Source organism: Danio rerio, chromosome 23 (genome assembly GCF_049306965.1).
Source record: "Danio rerio strain Tuebingen ecotype United States chromosome 23, GRCz12tu, whole genome shotgun sequence".
NCBI lineage: Eukaryota > Metazoa > Chordata > Actinopteri > Cypriniformes > Danionidae > Danio > Danio rerio.
In genome coordinates this window covers 43,663,122-43,680,000 of record NC_133198.1, presented here as the reverse complement: position 1 = coordinate 43,680,000, position 16,879 = coordinate 43,663,122, and the positions used below count along the sequence as shown (strand labels likewise).

Below are 16,879 nucleotides of genomic sequence, written 5' to 3'. Positions count from 1 at the left end.
CGTATCCTGAGCTGCTGCTGCACTGTTGGTCATGGGAGAGTGGAGAGTATGAGACTGATTCCAGTAACGCTCCAGGGACAGACAAGTCTTCACTGAGGCCAGCTTCCAGCCTCCACCGCTGAGACTGCAGCTCTGCACAAGACTTTTGACCAGCGGAGAAATTAAAATGGTCGTGCCGAACTGAGTCTGGTTCTCTCAAGGTTTTTTTCCTTCACTCTCTTATTGGTGAAGTTTTTTTTCCCTCTCCGCTGTCGCCACTGGCTTGCATGGTTCAGGATCTGTAGAGCTGCGCATCGATGGATTTGCTCTTCAGTGTTTGGACTCTCAGTAATGATTAAATCACACTGAACTGAGCTAAACTGAACTGAACTTAAACACTAAAAACTGAACTACCCTGATCCAGTTACTATGACCATTTATGTGAAGCTGCTTTGACACAATCTACATTGTAAAAGCGCCATACAAATAAAGCTGAATTAAATTGAATTTATTTGATCAAAAATATGGTGAAAGAACTAAGAGTAAATAGCAGCACCAAGTCTGTAATAATAATAATAATAATAATTATAATAATACCATTTGATAAAAATGTATAGTTTGAGTATATATATATATATATATATATATATATATATATATATATATATATATATATATATATATATATATATATATATATATATATATATATCTTAATGATCTGTTGTCATTTAGATTTAATGTACATAGGACAATGCAAACATTGTAAACTAAGCTTCTTAGATTCAAATAATGTATTTTACATATTTTACGTTTTGTTTAGAGCAGGGGTGGCCAACCCTGTTCCTGGAGAGCCACCTTCCTGCAGATTTCAGTTGCAACCCATATCAAACACACCTGCTTGTAATTATCACGTGGTGTTCAGGTCTTAATTAATTGGTTCAGGTGTGTTTGATATGGGTAGCAACTGAAATCTACAGGAAGGTGGCCACCCCTGGTTTAGTGGCTAATTCGTACAAATTCGTAAGAGTTCGGTCGTGCAAAAATTTATGATTTTAAAAAGGAGGCATGGCACTTAACCCCAACCGTCTTTGGGTGATGAGCAAATCGTACTAAATTGTATGAATTAGATCGTACGAATTCATACGAATTAGCCACTAAATCAAAAAGTTAGGAATTTCTGTGAGATTGCGTTGAACATTCTGATAAAAACTTAATAAATATTAAAATAAAGTGAATAAAAACATATCCCCCTTGCTATCATGCTATATGCAAAATGTAAATCGCCGCAGTGGAATGAACCGCCACTTGACAGATTTATGTATTTTTAACTTTAAGTGGTTTGTGTATGTGTTTTATATTTGGTAAAATAATTTCTAATTGCATCTTTAGTAATTTTTCAACTAATTGATATGTTCCAATAGGTTGATTTAGAGGTTTTTGCAAAAAAAGCAGACGTGGATTGAGCTGGTTTTGATGCAAAACAAAATCTACTTTGTTTAAAACCAAAGAATTGTCTAAAGTGACATTCATTAAAAAAAAAAAAAAAAAAAAATATATATATATATATATATATATATATATATATATATATATATATATATATATATATATTGTCTACTAATAACTAGGCCCACGCGGAATCTGTGCGGGCAGATTTCAGCAGATTTTTAGCCCATCATTATTTCTGTTTATTTACTTAAGTAAATGTCTTTAAATCTATATTTATTCAGTTTTTACATTAAGTAATATTACTGACTAACATGAAAATGTTATGTTATGATTTATGTACAATGCAGTTTGTAAACTAATATTTTCTGTCTTTTAGTAGATATATTATATGAGAGACTTGCTTTGTTTACCAAATAAAGTGAATCTAATTGGATTTGCATTTTAAACATTAAATAAAAGTATAAAAGATATCATTTTTTATTTCATTTAAAGGTTTTAGTCATGATACTTCCAAAATAATTCCACCGAAATCCGCAGATTTTTACCAAAATTTTCCACAGAAAGAGCAAAAAACGTCCACAGATTCTGTCTGGCCCTCCTTATAACCTTTTCGTTATCTATAAAAAGACACTGCTGACCCTAATCAAAGCAGCCTGATAGAAAATGCTCATTTACAAGAAAAGAGGTCTGATGGATTTAGAGGGTTTTTTTTTGCATCTGAACTCTTCTCTCTCTTAAATATATTGATCTATTAGCACCTATAAATTATGATCAAATTTTACATCCCTAAACCTACCTAAAACCAACAACTACCTTAATAACTATTAATAAGCAACTAATAAGTCATTTATTGAGCTAAAAGTCTCAATTAATAGTTTGTTATTAGCATGAATAATACATTAAAATAAAGTATGACCAATCATTTCTCCCAGTCTCTGGAGATTTGTCCTGGGACACACACTCCTCGCCAGCAGTTTTGTAAAGGGAGACCTCGAAATCTGGTGCTCATCCAGAAGACATTTCTAAACTGTTGATGTTGGACAAACTGGAAGAGAGAAGAAAAGAGCTGGGGAATCAGGAACGTTTTAGGAGATCAGAGGCTCTGTTCAACCTTACAGTCCATTATGGTTTATACACTGTGCAGTCAAACCAAAAACTATTTATTCATTCATTCCTTTTCTTTTTGTCCCTTTATTAATCTGGGGTTGCCACAGCGAAATGAAAATGGAATGCATATGTTTTACCCAGTGGATGCCCTTCCAACCCCAGCCTAACACTGAAACAATTTAGCTTACCCAATTCCCCTATAGCACACGTCTTTGGACTGTGCATGGGGGAAACAGGAGCACCTGGAGGAAACCCACACAATCACGGGGAGAACATGCAATTTTATTTTTTTACCCATGAGTACAGGACATCATAGTTCATTTATGTAATTGAGGAAAGCAAAATAAAGAAACTATAGCTGCTTCCCATATGGCACACTATACACTATACTCTTATGCACTATAGTCTTACATACTTTTTCACTTACATGCTCATCAGCATAGTATATTTACGTAGTGTCGTCCCAAATGGAACGCTACTGTTTTTTTTACTGAGCGGAAATTCAAACCGTTTTTGTTGCCAAATCAGTGAAATAAATGACAAAACTACCAAATAATACTTGCCATGAGTATAACCGCATTCACCATCGAGAGTCTGTATAATCACTCTTGTAGGAGAATTTTGCTTTTACAATCCAAAATAAATAAAGTTAACCTTCTGTCTCGCTACAATCCAACTCGCTCTTTAAGATCTCAAAACTCAGGGCTTCTGGTAGTACATAGAATAGCAAAGTCAAGTAAAGGAGGTCGAGCCTTCTCTGTCATGGCTCCTACACTCTGGAATAGTCTTCCTGATAACGTCCGAGGCTCAGACACACTCTCCCATTTCAAAACTAGATTAAAGACCTATCTGTTTAGTAAAGCATACACTCAATGCATCATCTAGCGGGTTCCACACTGGCTTCTGCATCTTGCTTATATACACGATGAACAGCAGCTACGCTAATTATTCTCTTTATTCTCTATTTTTACCTGGGGATACTCATCCCGAGGCCCTCAGATTATGCGGAGTCACTGACTGGATCCAAGACCAGCGACGAGATGATCCCAAGGATTCCATATCTGGGACCAGGCCATATTCTGAGCTGCTGCTGCGCTGATGGTCGTGGGGAGTGGAGAACATGAGTCTAATTCCAGCGACGCTCCAGGGACAGACGAGTCTTCAATGAGGCCGTCTTCCAGCCTCCACCACGGCTACTGAAGCTCTGCACAAGACTTTTGGCCAGCGGAGAAATTAAAATGGTCGTGCCCAACTGAGTCTGGTTCTCTCAAGGTTTTTTTTCTTCACTCCCATCAGGTGAGGTTTTTTTTCCCTCTCCGCTGTCGCCACTGGCTCGCATGGTTCAGGATTGGTAGAGCTACGCATCGATGAATTTGCTCTTCAGTGTTTGAACTCTCAGTAATGATTAAATCACACTGAACTGAGCTAAACTGAACTGAACTGAACTTAAACACTAAAACCTGAACCACACTGTTCCAGTTACTATGACCATTTATGTGAAGCTGCTTTGACACAATCTACATTGTAAAAGCGCTATACAAATAAAGCTGAATTGAATTGAATTGAATTATCTAACATGAGCATGCGAAAGCTCCGCCCCTTCCGCTACGTGAGCAAAGCTGCGGTTGTTGAGTGCGTGAAGTGTCCAACATTTCACATTTCTGTTTACTGGTCGAAATAAGTGCATCATCCAGGTTATTAAAATGCACTTATTATTTTAGAGTTTTCAGCATAAATGCACTACTTACACTGTTTATACTTCAAAAGGGCATAGAATAGCACATAAGTATGCGATTTGGGATGCACCTTGTGATATATTACATCTTAAAATTATTCATACAGTCAAATGAAAAGCAACAGGAACTTAAAGAGCTAACCCGGGCTCATTCTGAAAACGTACCGCCATATTTATTTTTGGAGAGTGCCAAATATGTCCCAGGAGCTACTTTTTTTTTTTTCTTCAGCTTTGTTTTTGCAAATCCACCAAAGGCCGATGTGTACGCTTTTACAGATCTCAAATTTCTCTTGCGAGTGCCATCCGTGCCTGCTGTTCCCACAGAAATCCACCAGAGGCCCCTGTTGACTGACTGACCGATCGACTGACCCACCCTCCTCCACCACTCAACCCAACCAACAGTGTTTTTAAAAGCACTGACAGTTTTAAAAAGCAATCCAGAAAAAAGAAAAGCCATCGTCTGATTTTTACCACATTTTTAGATTTTACCATAATCTCACCCTGCTATTTACTTGTTTATTTTAATTTTTTGGCTTCTGTTTTTGTCTTACCTGCTTTCTGGAACCGTTCTTCACCGGACTCGAACTCAGTTGTCATGGTCAACTCCTCTCTGTGGAGTGGTTAGCACTGCCACCTCACAGCAAAAAGGTCACTGGTTTGAGTCCTGGCTGGGTCAGTTGGCATTTCTGTGTGGAGTTTGCATGTTTTCCCCGTGTTGGTGTGGGTTTACTCCAGGTGCTCAAGTTTCCCCCACAGTCCAAATATGTGCTACCTGTATAGGTGAATTGGGTAAACTAAGTTGTCCGTAGTGTTTGAGTGCATGTGTGAATGTGAGAGTGTATGGGTGTTTCCCAGTACCAGGTTGCGGCTGGAAGCGCATCCGATGTGTAAAACATATGCAGGAATAGTTGCTGGTTCATTCTGCTGTGGCGACCTGTTAAATAAGTATGAAAATTGTTTTAATAATCTGAAAAAACACTACAGTTTGTTTTTTTTTAACAAAAAGGTTCCACATATATTAAAAGTCCTTCAATAGAACAATTAATGCCAGTAGAACCCAGCAGGCACACAACATCATAAGACTTTAATATCAGGTAAGATTTAGGTTGTGACGTCAGGTGACTAAAATTCAATGTCTAGCCAGCGTCTAAGGACAACGTTATTTTGACATTCGATAATAACATCCAATGATGTTGATATTTGGTTGATTTTAGGTTGTGTTAGAAAGTAATCAAAATCAAACATTGAGCCAACATCTTAAACCATTTCATATTGACATCAAATGCTGACATTTATTTATCATGGCCACCAAAACTCATTGTCTGATTGACGTCATTTTGGTAACATCCACACAACATCACGCTATAACATCATTAGACGTTGATATTTGGTTGATTTTAAGTTGTGTTGGAAAGTGACAAAAATCCAACGTTGAGCCAACATCTTCAACCAACATCATATTTACATCAAATACTGACATTTATTTGCCAGGTATGGCAACCAAAATCCAAGGTCTAGATGTCATAGTGGTAACGTTCACACAATGTCAAGCTCTATCATCATTACATGTTGATATTTGGTTGATTATAGGTTTGTTGTTGGGTTCTGACGTCAACTCAATTTTCATTTCCAAACAAACTACAACATCTCCATGACATTGATCGTAACGTCAATCTTACATCAAGTTGACATATTGTGACTACTGAGAACATTCCTCCTCCAAACTAGAGATCTGTGCGGGACTTTAATTTTAATCCCATTTCCGCCAGGTTTCATACCGCACCCGACCGCTCCTGCCGTACATTTAGCCTTTCAGGCACGTGCACACATAGGGCTCAACCTGTGCAGTGCACATGCCCTTTTTAGTCTTGGATAGAAAGTGCCCTTCCAAAATGATCAAAAGTGCACACCCTCCGTCCCGCCCTTCAGTAGGCGCGCGACAACACCGCCCTTGAGTACGCGCACTCAAGCCACCCCCCTCCCTCCGCTTTACAGTACGCGCGCGACAACACAGCTGATCAGAACGCGCGCAACAACATATCTCATATCAGCATCATTTCTTTACACGTAGCAGGTACATATTGGGCTACGGAAGAGTGTATAGCGATTAAATAGGCCTCCCAAAAACACCCACCTGGATGTTACAGAGTCCAGTCAACTTGTTACAAGCCACACACACACAGAGCACCACAGTGGATGCACGCGCTCTCACATTCACATTTCACATTTTGGTGCTTTATTGGCATGACAAATAACTGTACATTCGTATTGCCAAACAAGTCTCTCTCTCTCTCTCTCTCTCTCTCTCTCGCACACACATACACGGACACACATAGCACTAAGGCGGTTGCACGCGCTCTCTCTCTTTGTCTCAGGAGCATTCAAATTACACCAGAGTTCCCGATCGATATTAATCCCGACCGAAATTTATTCCCGCGCTGCAAGAAAACTGGTCGGGTCTCGCGGCTCCCGCAGAACAGCCGTGAGAATGCAGACCTCTACTCCAAACTTTTGAATGTAAATGCATATCCAGTGCCGGAGCAAGGTGAACTGCCGCTCTAGGCAAAGGACGGTCACGCCGCCCTCAAACCTAAAGTGAAACCGGGGGGTCTATTCTGCCACCCTAGACACGGCTATAATCGAGGCGCGGGTGGCGAGGGTAGTTTAGGGGACGCCACCCTCTCTATTCTGCCGCCCTAGATGCAGATATAACTGAGGCGCGGGTGGTGAGGGTAGTTTAGGGGACGCCACCCTCTCTATTCTGCCGCGCTAGACGCGGATATAACTGAGGTGAGGGTAGTTTCGGGGACACCGCTCTCTATATTCTGCCACCCTAGACGCGGATATAATTTTGGGCGCGGATGGCGAGGATAGTTTCAGGGACGCCGCTCTCTCTATTCTGCCACCCTAGACGCGGATGAGGGCGCGGGTGGCGAGGGTAGTTTCGGGGACGCCGCCCTCTCTATTCTGCCACCCTAGCCGCCTAGGTCGCTTTTATGGAAGCGCCGGCCCTGTGCATATCCCTAATGTCTCCCTATATATTTCTCTAGATACGTTTCTGCTTGGATTCTGATAGAAGTTTATGAAGTGTATGTCTCTGGGGTGAATGTGAATCTCTCTCTGAATCTCTCTCTCTCAGGCATTACAGGCCTCTTTAGTTTCCCCACCCAAACAAACAAAGCTGCAGTGTTTACTCTGTTCCCAGAAACCGACCTAAAATGCCCCGCTGTCAGTTGTTTGGAAGATAATAAAAATTTTGACACGAAAATTCTTGAGTTTGTTTAAAATCAACTGGTTTTCACTGACTGTGTGTTGGCTTTTGTTTCAAATGGGCTCCTGGGACTGAAGTAAACTGGCAGCTGCTCTGGGAAGCAATTATGGGGAAAATTCCTGTAAAATCCGACCTTTATTCAATTGAGGCCGAAATGACCTGTCGTTTTCTGTTTCCATGATTTAAGGGATAGAAGGAGAAAGGTTAAGACATCAGGAAGTTGTGTTTTTGATTCACACCAGGTTTTCCACTTTTTATAAGTCCCGATTGATAGTCTAAATCCTGTCAACAAAGCAGTACTCATTCAACAGCTAAACAATCTTTTCGAGAGGACTAAAGAATGCTACCAAAACACAAAGGCCTTTAAAAGAAATATTGTCTTTTATTTAGAAATCAAAAAACGTAAAATTTATTTATAAACTAACTTTGAGAGGATCACGTGCTTATGATTACTTGCGGCTGATCCCGCATTATCCAATTTATGATTCACCAATTAGACGATTCCTAAGCCACTATAAACAGCCATCTTCGTTTGGAAGAATCCCCCTTCCACCCCTACTCCTTTTCCCGACAGGTGGCATGGTGGCCCAGTGGTTAGCAATGTTGCTTCACAGTAAGAACGTCACTGGTTCTTGCCCTTACCAAGCCAGCCGACGTTTCTGTGCGGAGTTGACATGTTCTCCCCGTGCTCACGTGGGTTCCCCCAGCTTCCCCGGTTTCCTCCCATCATCCAAAAACATGCAACTGAAGTTAATTGACTAATCCAAATCTGCACCATAGACATGCTCCTAGTAAGTAGATATCTCTTAAGAGCAGTCACTGTCTGTTCATTAGCTACTACAGCAGAGGAGTTCCGGAGATCTACCTCAGCTTAAACTCCCCTCTCTCCTTGCAGCCGGGCTCGAGGATCTTATGAGCTTAGGGCTTTCTTTTGGGACAGCATGCCAAAAAAGTTTTATATGCAATCATCATCTAAATGTGAACTGTTGAAAATGCTTTGGGATTCAGATTCGTAACAGGCCTCCAGTTTGTTCCATTTTCCAGTTGGTTCTCCCAAAATAGTGACATTGCATTTCCCCAGGTGCATTTCACAAGACTATTTTACTCGTTCCTCTTTTGCTCCACCCTTATTTTCTCCAACGTAACAGGATTGTGAGATGGTTGACGTTGAACACTATGGGGTAATATGTCGCTGTTTCTTTTCGCGCTTACCAGCTGACTGATTACCTCTGTATAGATGTCTTTTTTGCTGTTACCAGTTTGTCCAGTGGCTCGCCACGTACGTTAGAGGATTTGAGGCGCAGAGCGGAGCTTACCATGACGACGGGTTAGAGTCTGGCGAAGAACGGTTCCGGAAAGCAGGTAAGACAAAAACAGAAACCAAAAAAAAAATTAAATAAACAAGTAAATAACAGGGTGAGAATGTGGCAAAATCTGAAAACCTGGTAAAAATCAAGTTGCTGCAAGGGCTTTTCATTTTTCTGCATTTTGAAAACACTGTCGGTTGGGTTTAGGGCAGTGGGTGGGCGCTGGTCAATCAGTGCTTTTGAAAACACTATTGGTTGGGTTTAGGGAAGGCGTCATCAGTCGGTTGTTCAGTCAGTCAACAGCGACCTCTGATGGATTTGCATTGAAGTGGATTTTATACTCTTTAAAGTGTGAAGTTAATCTATATATTCAACTTATATGTGTATAATCTGCTTGTAGAATTGCATACCATTAGAAGAATTACCATATCACAAGAACTGGATAAGTTATATAGTTACCAGGTTTGGGTCAGGGGTTAACCTAGGTGGAAATTGAGGTCAGGGGTTAACCTAGGTGGAATTTGTGTGATATATGTAGAAATAAGGGAAAAACAGGTGACAGAGGTGGAATTTGGAGTCAAGGGTTAAACTAGGGGGGTCTTGTGTGATATAAGTAGAAATAAGGGAAAAACAGATGACAGAGGTGGAATTTGGGGTCAAGGGTTAAACCAGGAGGGATCTTGCGTGACATATATATTTAAGCAGGCCAGAAGATGAGTGAGACAGACTTTTTCAGACAGAGATGCTACTGGGGGTCTCCTGAAAGTTCTCCTTTGTTGTCGACAATAAAGTATATTCTTCTGATATTCATAACCTCCAGACTGAGTTTGATTCAGTAAGAGAAAAACCAAGAAAACCACTACAGCATGAGAACAGCAGGTGCGAATAGCACTCGCGAGAGAAATTAGAGATCTGAAAATGTGTACACAACGGCCTCTGGTGGATTCACTAAAAATGCAAAAACATCCTGGGACGTATTTGGCACTCTCCAGAAATGTATACAGGGGTGCGTAATCAAAATGAGCCTGGGTTGGTTCTTCCACACCCATTAAACTAAAAACTATATTATTTTCTGCATGCATTAAATAGTTTACAGTAAATTTTTTTAAAGTATTGTGCATAGATAAACAATTTTTGAGCTCTTAAAAAATATTTAACTCCCAAAATATTTTTTTAAAGCACTTTTGTCCTCTCCATAACGTTTTCGCATTTCCTCATGTCTGTGTTTTTCAAGTGTTTATGACATGTTATGAATACTGCAGCTGAATTGTGTCTCCTATATCACTCATTCAGATGCATGCGACAACTTCTGTGTCTTTTCTGCTCTTTTGTTTTTGTGTGTTTACAGTCTGAAGCTGTTCAGCCATCTTGGGAAACCTTTAAAAGGGACCTATTATACTTCTTTTAACAAGATGTAAAATAAGTCTCTGATGTCACAAGAGTGTGTATGTGAAGTTTCAGCTCACAATGTCTCACAAACACGTATTTATAACTCTTTGAAGCTGACCCTTTTAGGCTTTTATCCGAATTGTGTCGATTTGGTGACTGTTGCTTTAAATTCAAATGAGGTTGTGCTCTTTTTTAAAATGAGGGCGGAGCTACAGATGCCTATGTGTCAGCATAGTGGCACATTCAAAAACAAGACTAACGTCCTATGCTAATGAGGGAAAGATGTCATGATTGGACGGGGCTTTCCCCCTCTGATAACACGTACAAAGAGAGAATGTCAATCAAAGCATTTCTCCATTCTGTTTTTAACAGGTGTCATTTTAAGAAAATGAATGAATTAATTTTTACCGTTACAAGCTTAAACTCCTTATAAAACGTGATTTGCATAATAGGTCCCCTTTAAATCCAAAAATCTGGGTGTGAAGAGATGTTATGGACTGTTGATGCTAACAACAGAGCTGATTTTGCCTTTAATCAGTATGTTCACCCACAGAAATGCACATAAACACAGTCACACCGCCATATGCGTACACACCGGTGAACATGCAAACAGATGGACGCGATCGCTAACAAACACACTTCAGATGTCATAATCACTTTGCGCTAATGCAGTTCATCAGCCGGTGTTTGTGTAATGAGTAGATTGAGATTGATAGACTTAGAAAGCAGGGTGTTGTTGTATGAAGCAAGAAGGAGGCCTGGTGTTTCTCAAGTCTATGACCGCATCTGTACTGCTGTCAAACAATCAGCTTTTTTTATCAACTATTTCTGGCACAGATCTTGAAACACACTGCAAATGCTTTTCTTACTTATAATTTTTGCCCGGTTTCTTATCCAAATATCTAAAAATAATCTTAAATCAAGAAGCATTTTTATTCCCTTGCCTTTGAGTGACTCATAGATGTAATTTCTTATCTGTATTTTAGTATTACATATTAACATACATGTTTCTTTTTTACATTTTTAACACAAGTTTTATTTTATTTTATTAAATATTTCATCTCATTGTAAGGGACTTTGGATCAACTACGGTTGTATAGAATTGTGCTCTATAAATAAAGTTTGCCTTGCCTTGCCTTATTTGTAAATGTAAACAGCCAGAATGAACTACTTTTAATCATATCAATCACATTTTTTTTAAATACTGAAGCTATTTAAAGCTCTTTTATTTAAAGTCTTCAAAACAATAAAACATAAAGATTAATTGCATAAAAGGTCTTTATACCTGCTGAAATTGTTACAAAATTATCGGAAATGGCCTCAGTTTTACCACAACAGGCCTCGCAGCATAAAAACGCTGACCAATCTGACACCACGGATGATGTAAATGGGAAATCCAGCTATCCTCTGTGAATAAAAACAAAAACATCCTCAAACTGAAGCCGCTTTAACCTCTAATAATCAATATTGCATTGTTATAATTGCCGTCCAAAATAAAGCCGAACTGCAATCCAAGCCATCCATCTTTCTTGACTTCTTAGCAGGGATGTGTTGCCGCTTGTTATTTTTGGCTCGCCCATGGAAAATTCAAAGCTCTTTGTTGCATTAAAAGTCGATTTGTGTTCAGGCCTGCATGAGTGAATTGAGTTGAAAAGTCCAACGGCATTAAAGCAGAACCAGAAGTCAACCTGAATGAAACGTGTGACAGCAAACACAGTGTGCATCAAATAGAGTAATACTGAGCAGGGGTCCGTTCTTCATACAGTGGGGGAAATAAGTATTGAACATGTCTTTTTTTTTTTACATTTGTTTAATTTTGGATGATGTCAGAAAATGAATGTAGAAAACAGGTTTGGAATTTTGATTGTGCTGGTAAAACAAAGACTTAAGTGGATTGACAAGATGTGGGCAGGTTTGGGATGAGTTTTCACTTGAACATTTCCAGCCCAAACTGTCCAAAACCCTCCCAAACCAAGGGCTCTATTTTGACGGTCCATGCGCAAAGCGCAAAACGCAGGGCGCAAATGCTTTCAGGGCGTGTCAGGATGTGTTTTTGCTAATTTAAGGACGGGAAATCTGACTTGCGCTTCGGCGCATGGTCTAAAAGGGTTGAGTTTATTTTCTTAATGAGTTATAGATGTGTTTTAAGAATAAACCAATTAGAGTCTCATCTCCCATTCCCTTTAAGAGTCAGCTGCGTTGCGCAAAGAGCGCATTCGCTATTTACAGGACGCAAAGTAAGTCTAAATGGAAAAAATGAGCATTTCACAAGCAAACAGTTAACATTTTTTTAACAGAAATCTGTTAAACAGAGCATCTACTGCGTGATAATGAGAGATAATGGATCACTTTCACTTTCGCTCTTGGATAGGGAAACCTTTACGCACAGACATCAATTAGCTTATAAATAAATACTTTTGTTTGTTAAGCACAAATATTAGTTTCAAAACTATTTCTAAATTCAGTTCTAATTTAAAGCAAACGAATAAATGAATAATAATAGCAAAATGTGCTCAAAAACCTGAGTTATATCCTAAAACACATGCTGTGCCCCATATGGTCTAAAACCTGACAGGTGGACAAATCTAAGCTTGTTTTTAATAAAACAAATATAAATATGGATATAATGAATAATACTGCTAATAATAATAACATTATACAAAAGCAAATTGTTATGAATGAACTGAAAAAGCCTCCCGAGATGAAGACATAAAAGCAGTGGTTTTTCATATTTATGTAGGCTAGAAAATAATATGTTTTGTAATATTTTAATCCTTTATATTTATATTCTATATCTATTCTTATTATATCCTATATATATCCTATATATTTAAATTTTTTCATATGTAAAGATATTTGCCTATTGCTCTCTTGTGTGTATTAAGCAGTGTGTAAGCGAGGCGCAACTCTGCGCTGGCGTTTAGACCGGGTTTGTTTTGGTCTAATGAAAAATCTATTTTAGTTTCTCAAAATAGCGACACGCCAGCAGTGCGCCTCAGAACGCCTTCCTTTTTAGACCAGAACGCCTATGGGCGCACATATGAGCGCTAATGCATTTGCTATTTAAACAGCGTAGCGCAACGCCTCAAAATGACTCTTGCGCCAAGCTTAAACTACCAAAAGACTACTGCGTCACGGCTTGCGCCACACTGCGCCGGGTGTATGATAGGGCCCCAAGTGTGTGTACCAAATGATTTTTAGTGTTTATGTGTTTTTGTGTGTGTGTGCATTTGGGAGGGTTTTGGACAGTTTTGGGCTGGAAACATTCAAGTGTATCTGGCAACACTGACCTCCATTTTCTCATTGTCATGTTGTGGTGTGTGTTTGTCTGGGGTTCTTCTTAGAGACTCGCTTCTTTGGTGAAATTTGTATTTGCAGACAGCAAAAACCTGCTTTTAGTATTAAATGAACCATTTTTGGTATTTAATGGCACAGTGGCACAGTGGTTAGTACTGTCGCCCCACAGCAAGAAGGTCGCTGGTTCAGTCCCAGCTGGACCAGTTGGCATTTCTGTGTTTAGTTTGCATGTCCCCATGTTGGCGTGGGTTTCATGTGGTATAAGTAAATTGAATTACTAAATTTGGGAGTGGGGTCTGGCTGCAGAATGGGCTCACCTAACCCCACTCCTAACCCTACCCGTCACAGTGACATCACTAGCTCCAATGAGGGCATTGTGTCTGACATTGTGTGTGTGAACGAGAGAGTCGACTTCAATATTTAAGTTCAGTAAACTTAAACCATGTCTATTGCACTTTAATTGTCCTGTCAACTTTAAGCTAAGTTAAGACAACTTTACTATTGAAGGGAAGTAAACTTAAATTTTAAAGGCAGCACAAATACTTAGGACTCTATTTTAATGATCTAGGCTCAAAGTCTAAAGCGCAAAAGCATTAAGGTCTTGTCTGAATACACTTTTGCCATTTTACAGATGGAAAAAATAGGCACTGCAGCCCCAGCGCATGGTGTAACAGGGTTATGCTTATTCTCCTAATGAGTTATGCGTGGGTTTTGAGCATAATGTGCATTAAAATAGAGTCTCATCATTTTACATTCCCTTTAAGAGTCAGTTGCGTCACGCCATGGTGCATGTGCTATATATAATATAGGATAAAGAGCGAGCCTCCTTTACTTCAGCCTCTTTACTTTCTTTTTACTTTTACTCTTTACTCCTTTACTTTCGTGAATAAGGAAATGGTGTTGTTTGCACTCCGTCGAAGACATCCATTAGTCTACATATTTATTTTGCTTTGTTAAGCACAAACATTTGCTTCAAAACTATTTCTAAATTCAGTTCTAATTTCCAGCAAACGAATAAATAAACAATAATATCAAAGTGTGGTCAAAAAACTGAGTTATATCCAAACACACGACCTGTTCTTATGCCACATATTGTGATACAGATGTCTCCAAAACCAGACTGGTGGACAAAACTAAACTAGTTTTTAATAAAATAAATATAAATAAGCAAATAATAAACAATACTGCTAATAATAACAACATTATATAAATGCAAATTGTCATGAATAAACTGAAAAAAGCCCCCTGAGATGAGGCATGGAGGCAAGGGTTTTTATATTTATGTAGAAGATATTCATTTTTGGAACATTTTAATCCTTAAATCTTTTCATATGTAAAGATATTTGTGTGTTGCTGTAGATCCTGTGTGTTTTAAGCAATGAGTAGGCATTTGGAATGGCATAGGCACAACTAATGCACTTAGTGCTGGACTTTAGATCAGCTTTTAGTTGGTCAATGGTGCAGTCTATTTCAGTTTCTCAAAATAGCAATGTGCCAACGACTCACCTTAACACACCTCCTTTTCAGACCAGCACACCGATAAGTCCACAAAGTAGTGCAAATGGATTTGCTATTTAAACAATTTGACGCAAAACGTGAAAATTGCTGTGGCGCTGGTCTGAAAATAGGAAGAAATCGTGTCATACATGTCTTGTGCCTCATCGTGCAGGTTGTAAGATAGGGGCCTTCATTTTTTTAAGTTGAAGCAATATATATATATATATATATATATATATATATATATATATATATATATATATATATATATATATATATGTATGTATATATATATGTATGTATATATATATATATATATATATATATATATATATATATATATATATATATATATATATATATATATATATATATTTTTTTTTTTTTTTTTTTTTTTTTTTTTTTTACAGTGATTGCAATAATTGGTCCAGAGCTACAGAACAGCCTGCCATTGCTTATCAGGACTAGCTGAATTTGAATGAAGTAAAAAACAAATTTTTTTCTCTTCTGTTAAATGAAAATTATGTATGTGCAACTTTGTTTTTTACTCATTCATATAACTGTTATTATATATTCTTCTCTTATCTTCCATCTATATTTCCCCTTTATATCTTTGTACAGGATTTTGTCCATCTGAGGATGAACTTACATTAAATGTACTCTGGATTTAAAGTCTGCCTCCCAAGTCTAGCACCATTCGTGATGAGTTACCAAGCAAACCAGTCACATCAGAAAAGCCGTCCAAATTGAGGTAAGCAGTCAGGGGTATCACCTGTAGCCTTTGTTTTACACATATTTCTAATTTCTCAAAAATGTACACCAGAGCACATTTTCCTGATGAGCCTGTGTTGGGTTTTCTGCTTGAGCATCCTTTAGCCTGGTTTATACCTCTGCGTCAAGTGACCGGCGTAACCCACAGCACAAGCAACGCGCGTAGCTGTGCATTTATACTTCTGCGCACTGTCTCTGTTGGTCTGCATTAAGACTTCCGAAACGCTAGTTGGCAGTGAGGTGTAAATGCTCCTCTGTGTCGAGTTTCTTTGCTGGTGTTTTGTTTTTTCTGAACGCTTCCTGAATGTACAAGTGGCTCAAACTTGCTCATTTTGAGAAAGGCGGACGTGGAACAACTTTAACTATGAGGTAAACACAAAACAAAACTTTCCATCCGGAGCTCCTTCACAGGACTCCACACTAATTAACAATCACTCCATCGGGCTCGCGCGGTCCCACCCAGGCTCGTTAGCGCTACTAAGCTGACCAATCACAGAGCTTGCGCTACGCGTCGTTGCGACGTGTAGTTATATTTTTTTGAGAGGTGCACGTCAGCGACGCCGACGGCTACGGCGTAGGGCTATGCGTCAACGCGTAGGCTGCGCCGTAGCATACGCGTGCGCTTGACGCAGAAGTATAAATCAGCCTTAAATCAGGCAGCTTCTCCACAAACAAGAGGGAGAAAATTACAAGACATTGTCTCAGAAAAATTATTTCAGAAATTTCATTTTGCATAATATTGGCATCAAATACAAAACATATACTCAGGAGATGTGTCGCTTTTGACCTATTACTTTTCTGTATTTCTTCAGGACTAATTTCATATATTTGTTTATGAAATAATAATAATAATAAAAAAATTATACTCAAGTAAAAGTAGCATTACTTGCCCAAAATGTATTACAAGTAGAAGAATCTGTTGTGAAAAAGAATCTGTTGTAAATATGAATTAAACTGCTCCTGCACTTTTACAATGTAAATTGTGTCAAAGCAGCTTAACACTGTAGAGCAAATCCATCAATACTCAGCTCCACAAGTCCCAAACCAAGCAAGCCAGTGGCGACAAACTTCACC

General features: G+C 38.8%; 1 protein-coding gene across 8 annotated transcripts in view; it reads left to right on the top strand.

Annotated features, from left to right (window-relative positions):
• Positions 1-16,879, top strand: part of tgm1l3 (transglutaminase 1 like 3) — a 189,251-nt gene that overhangs the window by 47,762 nt on the left and 124,610 nt on the right. For 6 of the 8 annotated variants that reach the window (XM_073939365.1, XM_073939366.1, XM_073939367.1 and 3 more), the window contains one exon: positions 8,804-8,906. The gene's annotated coding sequence lies outside the window, so the exon portion shown is untranslated. Of the gene's footprint in view, positions 1-8,803; positions 8,907-15,655; positions 15,786-16,879 lie in introns of all 8 variants that reach the window. The other 2 variants (XM_073939370.1, XM_073939368.1) reach the window with 1 other exon arrangement.